Source organism: Engraulis encrasicolus, chromosome 2, assembly GCF_034702125.1.
Source record: "Engraulis encrasicolus isolate BLACKSEA-1 chromosome 2, IST_EnEncr_1.0, whole genome shotgun sequence".
Taxonomy (NCBI): Eukaryota; Metazoa; Chordata; class Actinopteri; order Clupeiformes; family Engraulidae; genus Engraulis; species Engraulis encrasicolus.
This window is the reverse complement of record NC_085858.1, coordinates 46870665-46883396: the sequence shown is the minus strand read 5'-3', so window position 1 is coordinate 46883396 and position 12732 is coordinate 46870665.

Genomic DNA, 12732 nt, shown 5'->3' with positions numbered 1-12732 from the left:
ACACAAATATATGATATACTGTAGACCTACATACAAATACACACACACACAATCGTATGCCTTACAGATATTATTCTGAAATACTAAAAGCCAAACATGTTAACAACATGCAAGTGTCGTGTTAAAAACAAACTTGACACAAGCAATTTGGAGAACTTGTCTGGACCCATAACAACAGCCTACAGTACATACTTCCAGCTGAAATATTCTCTTTTCTGTGAAACATCAGCTTTATGCATTCTTGGAAATGCGCCACGTGTTGATATTCCAGTGAAGTGTAGGCCACACGTGAGGTCTTATTCCAGCATTCCCTCTTCCCAGTCTTAACCTTCTCCCCCAAGACTGTGAACATGCGAACTGACATGTGGATTAGCATTGACAATTTTTCACTTGGCTATGTTTGCCTACAGTGGAACAGGCAAAATCATTGGCTACAATGGTCACCAGTCAGAGTGAGCTTTGTCATATACTGTATTCTAATTTCTCTAACCTGACCCAGACGTAGTGTGGAAGGAGATGTGAAATTGACTGGAGCTGTACAGATGACGAGGCTGACAAAACACTGCTGGCAATCCTGGTGTGCATTTCTCGAAACCATGGTTGCTAACTACATGAGCTACTTTGTTGTTTGCAATGCAATTTCACATTGGCACCAAGTTGCTAACTAGCTAGCAACTATGCTTTCAAGAAACGCACCCCTGTAATGGCATACGCACGTAATTTTCACCAGTTTTGATCCATGAACCACAGTAAGCTTGGTCCTACTTACTATCAATCTGTGGAACACCAGAGTAGTGACATTGCAAGACGCAGGGCCGGTTCTAGTCAATTTGGTGCCCCAGGCGACTGTGGTGCCCTGGCCCTGGACCAGGGGGCGTATTACAGAAACTTCCTATCTTGAGAATCTTATCTTATCTGTCTAGTTACCGCGGCAACGGCACTTTAGGACCGAATTTAGGAAAAGCATATTACAGAACAGCGTCTCCTAAGTTGTTTTGCGCATCCTATCTTAAGTTAAGAAAGGGGTATTACAGAAGCATCCCAACTTCGAAAAATCCCAAATAATTGGTCCTAACTTTAGGACAGCCACCCAGCTGTCCTAATTCCAGTTATCCATTGATTTGTTAGCCAACATTTAGCTGGTGTTCATCACCATTTACCCACGCTCAGCTCGCTGTTTGAGCCAGAGCTACAGTGAAGTCCATTTCATCCGGGAAAACAACGCAATTGTGATCGGATGAAATGTTAATTAAAAAAGGCTATATTGACTGACCCAAACGATGTGTGACGTGAGTTGATGATAAATATACCCGACTTCGATGTGAAATCCGATATCAACTCCCCTAATTGACAGCCGACCAACTGGGTCAAGCCAAGTCGTCTATTGTCATTTATTTACATACGCTGGTCATACATAGACATTTCATGAAATGACGTTTCTTAACTGTTTTGTGTGCATTCGCTTGGAAAAACAAAGCATTGGGATGAAAATATGGGAAATGGGATGCACTTTATTGGGACTCAAACCACAATGCATTTGGTCAACATGAGGTTTGCAGGCAGCGAGTGACCTCATTTCATCCTCACAGATGTTGCTGTATTAGAAATCCGTTCGGTGGAACGTCACTAAGTGCGTTATTTAAAAGTATATCACATCAATGAGCATAAAAAGTTTAGCGAAATATTTACGTCCTCTTCCTCTCTGGTTTAGTATCACGCAGACCGCGAGATGCACCAGCAGTCAAACTTGTGTATTCTAGCTTGCGTCGCACTACTGTTGCTAGGTAGCGGTGCATTTGTTGTCAGGTAACAGGCATAAAAAGTAGATCGTAGATGTTTAGATCGCTACTTTAGGATTCCTAACTCAAGATAAGATAGGATTTCCAAAGATAAGATGAGAATCCTAAATTAAGTTAGGATTTGTTTCTGTAATACCAAACTGGAAAAAATCTTATCTCAAGTCAAAAGTTAAGATAGGACGACTGAAGATAGGAAGTTTTCTGTAATACGCCCCCTGGTGCCCTGGTCTGCCTATGCCTAGCGCCGGCCCTGGCAAGACGGATGGATTTGAGAGAGAGCGGAGACATTGCTATCTCAAATCACATTTCAAATCATCATTGTGCTGTGAGGCACGACACATGAAGGAGTGAAGACGTGGTTGCAAAAATGGAGGTGTTTGGATGAATTTGGACGTGTGTTTGTGTGTGTGTGTGTGTGTGTGTGTGTGTGTGTGTGTGTGTGTGTGTGTGTGTGTGTGTGTGTGTGTGTGTGTGTGTGTGTGTGTGGGTACTGACTGTAATGCATTAGAGTTACAGTTGTGCATTATAACACACATAGGTAGGTGAGTGCATCAGTGGTTTCTTTCAAGTTCATGTACATGTTCAAGTTTATTTAGCCATATCAACAGTGTAATATACAGTTGTTAGGAATGTTAATAATAATAATAATAATAATAATAATAATTGTATTTGTATAGCACTGTATCATACAAGGCATGCAACTCAAAGTGCAGAAGGCAGAGGAAGAAGAGATAGATAGAGATTGTAGAGTCATAAGGTCCACGTACTGTAGGTTGGGACCAGGATCCTTAGAGGCGTAAGGTCTATAGTGGCTGGGTCCAGCATAAGTCATAGATAGTCACACTGAATTTTGGCACACACACACACACACACACACACACACACACACACACACACACACACACACACACACACACACACACACACACACACACACACACACAAACACACACACACACACACACACACAAACAGCACAACCAGTCATTCCACTTTTATACTCCCAACACACACGCACGAACGCATACACACACAAAACCCCCCCCCACACACATCTCAACCTGTAGTGTGTAGTGGCCAGTGCCTGTTTGGTATCTCAAGCTGGACAGCACATTTATGCTATATTGAGCTCCACAGCATACTTTATTCATCTTTATTATATGGTTGTGACGTCATCTGTCGAATGCTCCATTTATTTCAACGGGGCTCCCCAACGTTCGGACGTCTGTTATTTTTCGATAACGGACGGGTTGGTCTATAACAGACCGCTGTCAATGGCAACAAGACTTTTCACTGCTAAAGCGACTTTTCAACAAGACTCTAATCAGCTGCTGTGATAGACAGCACCCGTTGTCCTGGCTACCGCTGTCAATGGCAACAAGACGTTCACTGCTAAAGCCACTGGCTTGTATACAAGTCAGTGGCTAAAGCGAATGTTTCATATCACTCCGCAGGGGGTCGGTCTTTTGTCACTCTAATCAGCTGCTGTGATAGACAACACCTGTTGTCCTGGCTAGCCTACCTAGCTGTTGCCTAGCGGTGTTCCACAACGGCACTGTTTTGTTTTGCGCAGCAACAATCTTAACATTAAATAGGTCTAAAGCAATGTCCCCGCATGTGTGAATCATTTAAGTATATCCATATAATAAGCGGGTTAACTTTCGGCGAGTCGGTCGCTTTGTGGAATAGCAGCACTTCAGAGAGAACCTCCGCTCCGCGTCGGGGTCTAAAGATTCTCTCTGTCGTGCTGCTATTCCACGGTAGCGACCTTCTCGCCGAACGTTAACCCTTACATACTTCTCTAAACTCTCTCACTCATCTTTCCTTCACTGTTACCGTTGTATTTTATGGTTTCAAAGGACCATTAATGGCATTTTATATCCTTTGACAGTATCTAGAATCAACAGCAAATATTAATCAACAATGCATCAAAGTATAAAGTCCAATGGTCAATAAAGGAATAAGTAAATTGAATACACAATATTTATCTAGTCAAACAACAAAATAAACAAAAAATGTACAACCAGTTGTTTTAAAACCTATTTCTCAGATATCTAGTCCTTTGGTGTGACCTGTTTGTCCTTTGGTGTGACCTGTTTGTCCTTTGGTGTGATACTTCAAAGTGTCACACCATAGGACTTTTACCATCACACCATAGGACTTTTGAGCTTTTGAGTTAATTCAAAACCATGTCGTTCCCAACTGAAATACAATTTCACCTTTAGTAAGATGCATTTTCATACATCTACATAAGAAAAAAATGTGAAAAATATACACTATTGTCAAAATGTATTTTATGGCTGTCACACCAAAGGACTACAAAACTAATACATCTTGTGGTAGCAAAACATAATTGATTGATTGAAGAACTCTGAGAGAAAAACCTAAAATCCACCCTTGCCATTGGCTTCTTAAGGGTCTAAAGTCACAATTTATGTACCGCTGAAGCTTCAACAATAGATAATTATCCACAGAATTAACCAAAAATATGATGTCACACCACAGGACATTGTTTTCTGCGACAAAGTTTCATAAGTCCATACGGTCTCAGAAAAACAGGAAAAAAAATTAAGCATTGCCACTTGCTAAAATAGACACCTTGAAAAACATGCCAGGGTTGTTTAGACAAATGACTGAGCTTTGATTATTTATTTTAAAATGTTTTAATATGGAGAACCAGGCTTGCCTCAGTCACACCATAGGAAAAATGTGACATTTGACTCAAAATTAAGTATACTTATTTAAGCTCTGGATTTATTACACATTACTTTTTCACAACAACGACATTAGTTTAATCATTTAAAGCATTGAACATTTTGAAAGCATGAATTTACTTAATTTTAAGAGCCTGCGACAGCAAAATTTACACGTCACGTCATCTACCCATATATATATATATCCAGTCCAGCCCTGACTGTAGGCCTACTACTTCCACAGGGAGATTGCTCTTGCTATCCCATCCCATTGCTACTGTAGACATAGCCTGCAGTGAGTGAGGTCAAGAGCGGCTGCCTACAGGTGTGGGGTCGTTGCAGGTGGATATATAGTGTCGAGTAATATTATAGTGCACGCAGTACATTTTCACGACCAATTCCAACCATGTTGCTTAGACTTTTTGACGTATTCTGCCAGAAGCGTGAGTGAGTTGTCGGGCGGTGTTGGCTGCGGTGGATATAACCAGCAGGGGAAGGTCAAGGTCAGCACACTGGGTGGGGAATGAAATATTTTGTTACTTGATGTTGTTCACTTTTCTCCTACATTCAACAATAATACTGGTCAGCAAAGGTATGGGGGAAGGTACAGGTGGATATACTGTATATACAGTATACAGTGCCTTCCCACTAGCAATTCAGCATGGCCTGGTTTACATGGGACATTTCACTCCGAATTAACTCAGTTTAATGCTGAAGATAACATTAATTCTGTTTTGAACACCTCATGTAAACAGTTTCACTTTTACTCTCTCAATCCAGTTTGAGGATCCCTGGATCGGTGTGGATAATGTAAAAGGCTGGGGTATACTGTAGGAATGTTTAAGTTGCATTTCATACTTGCACTCAGTGCTGTATTGTTGTTTTGAATCAAACTCTGTTTATATTAGTATATTTATTAATATGCAGCAGCACTTTGGTCCTGGATGATTGCCGTTATCATTTCCCCATCTTCTGATACTATTCAGGGGCAGACGTCCTGTGGTCAGAAAGTTAAAGCCCTGCTGCCACATATTTGCATCAACCAATGTAACCAATGTCTTGTCTTGCGTCCCATGTAGGAGCAGGAAAGGATCTGCACACTGCTTGCAAAAGACTTAATTTATTTGGAGCAACGTTTCGATCATAGATCTTCTTCAGGCATCTTGAAGAAGATCTATCATCAAAACGTTGCTCCAAATAAATTAAGTCTTTTGCAAGCAGTGTGCAGATCCTTTCCCGCTCCTACATGTGACAGTTTTTTGATTTGGCACCTGCTGATGCTTTTTTGCTGGATGTGAGCGCTTTCCACTACACTCCACCTTGTCTTGCGTCCCACCATGGCCGTAGCTACCATTGAGGACACAGAGGTCATGTCCTCTGTGATGAAAATCGATTTATAATCAACAATGATAAATTCATTCTGTATACGCACGCCATCTCCATTTATCCTCAAGGCAGTGATTAATGAAAACAAACTTAAGAGTTTGACTGAAGTGTTTAAAGCACTCTAAATGTACAGTATGCCGTACAGCACGCAGTATTTCACCTTGGTTTCTGAAAATGTCTGGTTACGGCCCTACGTCCCACTAGGGCTCATATGGGGTGCGTTCCAATATGCGACCTTGCGTCCAATATGCCACTTGTGCTTGTAGCCTCGTACCAGGAAGTAATATGTCATGATGATATCACTGACAATAGCATTATATTTCAATATCTCGCAAAAGGTCAGTTGTAAAGTCATTTTCTCATTTGCAAACTGGATGGTGAATGAAGAATAGTCCCCCAAAAATGGTTTTGGCTAGGCTGACAGCGGGGAAATGTATTTGTTTTCTCCACGGAGCTGGGGCATCAGCAAAACATGAGGCCACAAGCCCAAGTGTAGGATGCAAGGTTGCATATTGGAATGCACCCATGGACATTTGGTCACAGCAGTTTCCCCTTTTCATTGCTGAAATACATTATGGTGGTGCACACACAGGCATTACGGCAGGTCTCTGACAACAGCTTTCTATTGGTCTTCCAGAATGTGTGTGTGTGTGTGTGTGTGTGTGTGTGTGTGTGTGTGTGTGTGTGTGTGTGTGTGTGTGTGTGTGTGTGTGTGTGTGTGTGTGTGTGTGTGTGTGTGTGTGTGTATGCGTGTGTGTGTGTGTGTGTGTGTGTGTATGCGTGTGTGTGCGTGCGTGCGTGCGTGCGTGTGTGTAAATATTGTAATATTGCAATATTTTGCATATTCCCCTGAAATAATTTCAATAGTAAGGAACACCCTCTTACCTCCCCCTTTGTCTCTCTTTACTGCTGCTGTACTGCTCTGTGCTATGCCTGTTTAAGACCGAAGTGCTCCCTCATATCAAAGGCTGATTTCTGAGAGTTTACGCTGTATATTTCAGAGCAGAACTCAGATCAGAGCAGAGGGGATGATTGATTTATGAAACGAGTGCTGAGTGGGGAGAGATATCAGCAGAGATGGCAGGGGGCTGAGGGGAGATCACTGACTAAGGAGACTGCAGTCCCATGTGATGTGTCACTGAGAAACACGCACGGCTGTTTCTGGACAGGGGGGAGAAATAGAGCCCGGGCACTTTTGGCTTAAAGGGGCCCCTCATAATTAGCGGGACAAAACTGATTCACCGGTGGGCCCCGCACCCTTGTGGGCCCCTTTTTTAAAAAAAAATACTTTTTTTCACATTTCTGAAAATAGGGGCCCACAAGGGTGCGGGGCCCACCAGGAAATGCCCGCTATGCCAGATCACCAGTCCAGCCCAGGAAACACGAGATTTCTCATAAGCACATGATGTGATCTTGGAAGTTGTTGCAAGAGGCAGCATGATCATGCTGCTGAGGGCTTTTGGGTATTGGCGAAATCACTAGAGTGGTTGGAACATCGTGCCGGTTCAACTCTGCTCTACATCTGACAATAAGCAACTTTTTTTCCAGGGAGAAAGTTTTTCAAAGTTCTTTTCGACTTGGCAGACCTACATTCAAAACAGGTTGTAACGAACCTGTCTCAATTTTTCATTTCAAACTTTATTAAAGGGGATCAATATGTCTTTTGGTTAGCTGTGAGAAGCGTGAAGTGAAAGCTCACCTGGGAAACTTCAACTCTCATTGTCATTGTGACACAACACTCCAGTGAACACTGCACACAACAAAATTGCATTTATGCCTCATCCAGGCAAGGGGACAGCCCCCAATGGCGCCCGAAAGGGAGCAGTGCGGCCGCGGTGGGATGGTACCATACTCAGGGTACCTCAGTCATGGAGGAGGATGGGTGAGAGCACTCGTTAATTACTCCCCCACCAACCTGGCGGGTCGGGAGTCGAACAAGCAACTTTTGGGCTACAAGTCTGATGCCCTAACCGCTTACCCATGACTGCCCACACATCTTCACATCTTCTATATGAAAATCTTTAACTACTGCTCCAGATCAGGCTACTGGACATAATAAAGCACTTTTGTCTGGGCTTATGTTGCGCTTGCTTGTTTGTCAGCAGGAAAATTAAAGGGCATAATTGGCAGATATTGGAACTCTCACAGTCATGGCAAATGTGTTGAAATGTGTGAAGACCAAAGATCATAATTGAAAAGAAAGTCCACATTCACAACTCTGGTGAAAGCCCAATCTGAAATTCTAAAAACTAGTGCTGCATTCGCCCTGTGTGCACTCTCTGCTACATTGACCTGTAATTCAAAATTCAGCTCACTGCAACTGTGGGATCGCAGACTCTCAAGGGTGTTAAGTCTGCTCACGAAATGCTGCATGTAACAAGAAGTTTGCTAGAACACTGATGTTTATTTCAGAGAAAATGCCAGTTCAACTACATTCAATAAGAAAAACAACCTCACTCGTGAAGTTCAGCACCTTCATCTTATTTAAGATATAAAATGAATGGCCCAAAGTGGACCAATTTACCTGAACTCACCTACTGTACCTCCTCATTTACATCAGAATTCCTACGTCCATAATGAGTTGCAAACTGGGCACTGGACTAGTTGATCTGGACTGTTGGACTGCACTGTGTCTGAGTCTTGTACACTAGTCTTGTTCTTATCCTACTGCCTTTAGCCTGGAGTATTTTTCTAAATGTTTCTAATGTTAAATATTTCAACTGGTATTTATTACTTCATCACATAATTATTACTAAGGCCTACTTGTCACACAGTTACAGGGGACAGGGTTCAATTCTGATCTAAAGTCATTTCTCAAATCGATCTCTTTATGGTAAAATCAATCAATGATAATAACAATTGTAGAGTCACAGTGTCTGCAGTTTTCCTTTCTGTTCTTTTTGTCACTCCGGAGTAGGCCTACTGTATAACATGTGCTATGTTAAGCAGCTGCCGATGAAATCACCACATTACATGATGTAAAGCATTGGCGTAACGCAATTACTTCATGCCCCCCTGCAAGCTGCCAAGAATGGCCCCCAAAACGAAAAAAGAGGGCCTAATATCAGGTGGAGGGGGCCCGTTTCTTCAAGTCAAGGGTCCACGTGGGCCCCCCGCCTCATATGGGTCCCCATGCCTCGTGGGGGCTGCGGGGGTATACCTTACGGTCCTGATGTAATAGTGCGGGTTGAAATAGCAGAAAAAAGAGGTTTAGGAACATTTCATATAGATTTTTCCAAATTTTGTTTTTATATCAACTACAGACCCCATAGTCATCAAATCCACTTGTTTCCATTTTTTTCCTGAAGTGGAAACGGCCAAAATCCAAGATGGCGGATATGCAGTCATATTCTAACTCAATTGAATGTAATTGAAAGAAACGTGCCATATACATTTTTGGAATTGGTGTTTTCATATATTTCTTTCTTGGACCCCCTGAATACAAAACAACCTGTTTTTAGTACCAAAATCCAAGATGGCTGACATGACATATAGCAAAAATTAGATATTTGGGGTTTTAAGGTCCCTAAAGTCATAGTTTTTTCTTGTATTTGTAATATTCATGATGGATACAGGACTATTCAGTCTGCAATTACATGACCTTTATGCGAAAATGATTTTAGAAGCAAAATCCAAGATGGCCAACATTATAGCAAAAGAGAGACATTTTGTGTTTTAAGGTCTATAAAGCTATTATGCCTATTGGTAATATTTTGATAGGCACATAACTGTCATTATATAAAATGTTATCAATGTTTATTTCATCTGTTGTCAAAATTCAACATGGCATCCAATAACCCCTGAAATAGCAAATATCCTGAACTGACCCCTTTTCCAATTGGTTTTGCTTGTATGGACTTGACACGTTTCTTAATATAGCAGGAGGTGCAGATACTAGGATTTAAGACAAGAGTGGAGACCACTGCCCATCATCAAGTTACCGCAGTCTCGGAGGGAGTGCATCTGAAATTTGGGGTGACACACCACACAGATTGTGCACAAATGTTTTCTTGCGATTAGCAATTTTCAAAAGGTAGACCAGTTGCCTCCTGATTAATTTCATAGAAGAAATATTCAAACGAATGGGCAGGGGGACACCTTCATGGAATTCCAGAAATTATTATAGAAAATAATGTGCAGCATCATTGAGGGAGACACATTTCATGTCATTCTAATAAAGATTCACATTTGTGCCACCTATACCTCGATGCCAAAGGTCTCACAAAAGTTAGTGTAAGATAGTGTGGCCATTACTAGGATCGTGGGTGTGCTCTGACTATCATGCCAATGAACATTCTCTTTGCTGCAGCTGTCAAAACATATGTCAAACAACCTAGAATCTTGCACCAAAGACCAAGTTGTCCTCTTGCCCGGTTGGTCTACTGTGTGTGGGAGCAGACTGTTTTTAAAGGGGTTTGGTGCACCTGTAGCCTACACCATCTCCACTCATGAGCAATCAGCAGTCAGTACACCTGCCAATAATCTTGCACATGAAACATATACAGGCAGACCAAGGAACCAGCAGGGAGGACAGCCATGCCCCCTGGAGTCTTGAAATTTGGTACTTGGGTTCTGGGTTCAAATTACAGAAGACTCCTCTTCTTTACTACAAATGGCTTCAAAATTGGGATGACTTGCCGTGAGGCCAACTGCATGAGCCATACAACAGACCCACAGACACGTGATCTCAATGGAGGCTACTGATGGGTGAAGCATAATGTTAGACAGCTTGGATGATATAAGTATGTCGGAAGTTATATGAGGTACGTTCAAAGAATGTAAAGCGCATTCGTCGGCTTATTGAAGGGCCATATCAGAGTTGTGAATATGATCTAACTGGCATGCCAAAGAGCCTAGTTCTGTGAGCAGAGAGCATGGCAAGATTGTTGCTGCATCCCAGATAGAATATTAGGTTTCATAGCCTTCAGATAAGCTGAAGCCGACCTTGAAACAACTTTGTAAGCCTTTGCCTTGATACAGGCAGTCAATCTAGCGAATGTGCAATATTGCTGTACAGGTAACACTGCATGAATAGGTGCTGTATATGATGTGATTCATAGCATTTTTTTTGTTTGAACAATAATTTGGGCCTGCACAGAATCTTCTGTACTTAAATTCACAAATTAATGGCTTTATAGACCTGAAAGAACCATTAATGTTGAATTTGCTATTAAAAATGTCGGCCATCTTGGATTTTGCAATTGATTTAGTATAATGTAATGGCTGGCTCATATTTATGTAACACATATTACCAATACAAGTCAACACAATAGCTTTATAGACTTAAAAAGACTAAATATGCCAATTTTGCCATAAATGATGTCGCCATCTTGGATTTTGCCACAAAAAATGAACAAGTTGTTTTCTATTCAGTGTTGCCCCGGAAATCAGAACAGTTAAACTGAACCTTAAAAAGGGCATTTATGGCAAAATTTCTACACACAATGGCAGCCATCTTGGATTTGCCACTAAATATCAAGGGAAAAAATGGAAACAGGTGGATTTGCATTCGGGGAGGTCCTAGAAGTAAAAAAAAAAAAAACACCAAATGGAAAAATCTATATGAAATGTTCCAAAACTTACATATGGACCTATACTATAAGGTGTGTCCCCATGTTGGGGAGAACAGATGGATAAGTAGGCCCACTGTACAAGCACACTTGATCCATAGCTTTGCATGTATGTGGAGTTGGGTTAACAAATTAAAACACCCTAATGCATGTGTGAGATTAACGTCAGAGTCATATAAGTCAGAGCTCCAGATGTCCACTAAAACACTACCGCTTCATCTGACACCACTTTGCTCTGATAACTTGCGTTACATGATGTGCAGTGTGAATCCTGTAGATGACAAACTTTTAACCAGATTATAAAACCATCCTCATCTCACCCCCCCCCCCCATATCTCTCTCTCTCTATCTCTCTCTCTCTCTTTCTCTCTCTCTCTCTCTCTCTCTCTCTCTCTCTCTCTCTCTCTCTCTCTCTCTCTCTCTCTCTCTCTCTCTCTCTCTCTCTCTCTCACACACACACACACACACACACACACATACACACACACACACACACACACACACACACACACACACACACACACACACACACACACACACACACACACACACACACACACACACCTTTCAGCTCAGAATCCATTGCAAGTCATACTACATCAATTTGTAGGCAACTATTAAACACAGTCAGAATGCAATATGTTTCCTCCTTTCGGTTGTTTGGGTGTTGAACAAAGCACTGCTTTTCACTTAACTAACAATGATGTTGTGGCTGCTGATGGCTATGACCATGGTGATGGTGAGCTTATTAGACCATGAAGAGGCCGACTGGATGACAGAGAATGCTTTGTCCAGATGTTGACTGTGAAACAACTGTCTATAGGGATATTGTTATTGTGATGTGTGAATGTGTACGTGTGTGCATTTGTGTATGTTGCAGTTTCTCACACGAACCCCGGACAATTGGCGCCGTGCAGCAGCCTACAGACCTGCTGTGTGAATGTGGAAAAGTGTGTGTGTGTGTGTGTGTGTGTGTGTGTGTGTGTGTGTGTGTGTGTGTGTGTGTGTGTGTGTGTGTGTGTGTGTGTGTGTGTGTGTGTGTCTCTGCTTGTGTATGTATAATGCACCGTCTCACATGAACCACGGACAATTGGCGCTGTGCAGCAGCCTCCAGAGGTGGTGTGTGAATGTGGGAAAGTGTATATGTGTGTATGTGTATTTTAAAAGCGCTTTGAGACAACTTTAGTTGTGATATTGTGCTATAGAAATACAGGTTGTATTGTATTGTAACAGAAGAAGAAAGTAATTAATTGAGAGCCAGCTCGCCATTGTTCAGCAGCCTTT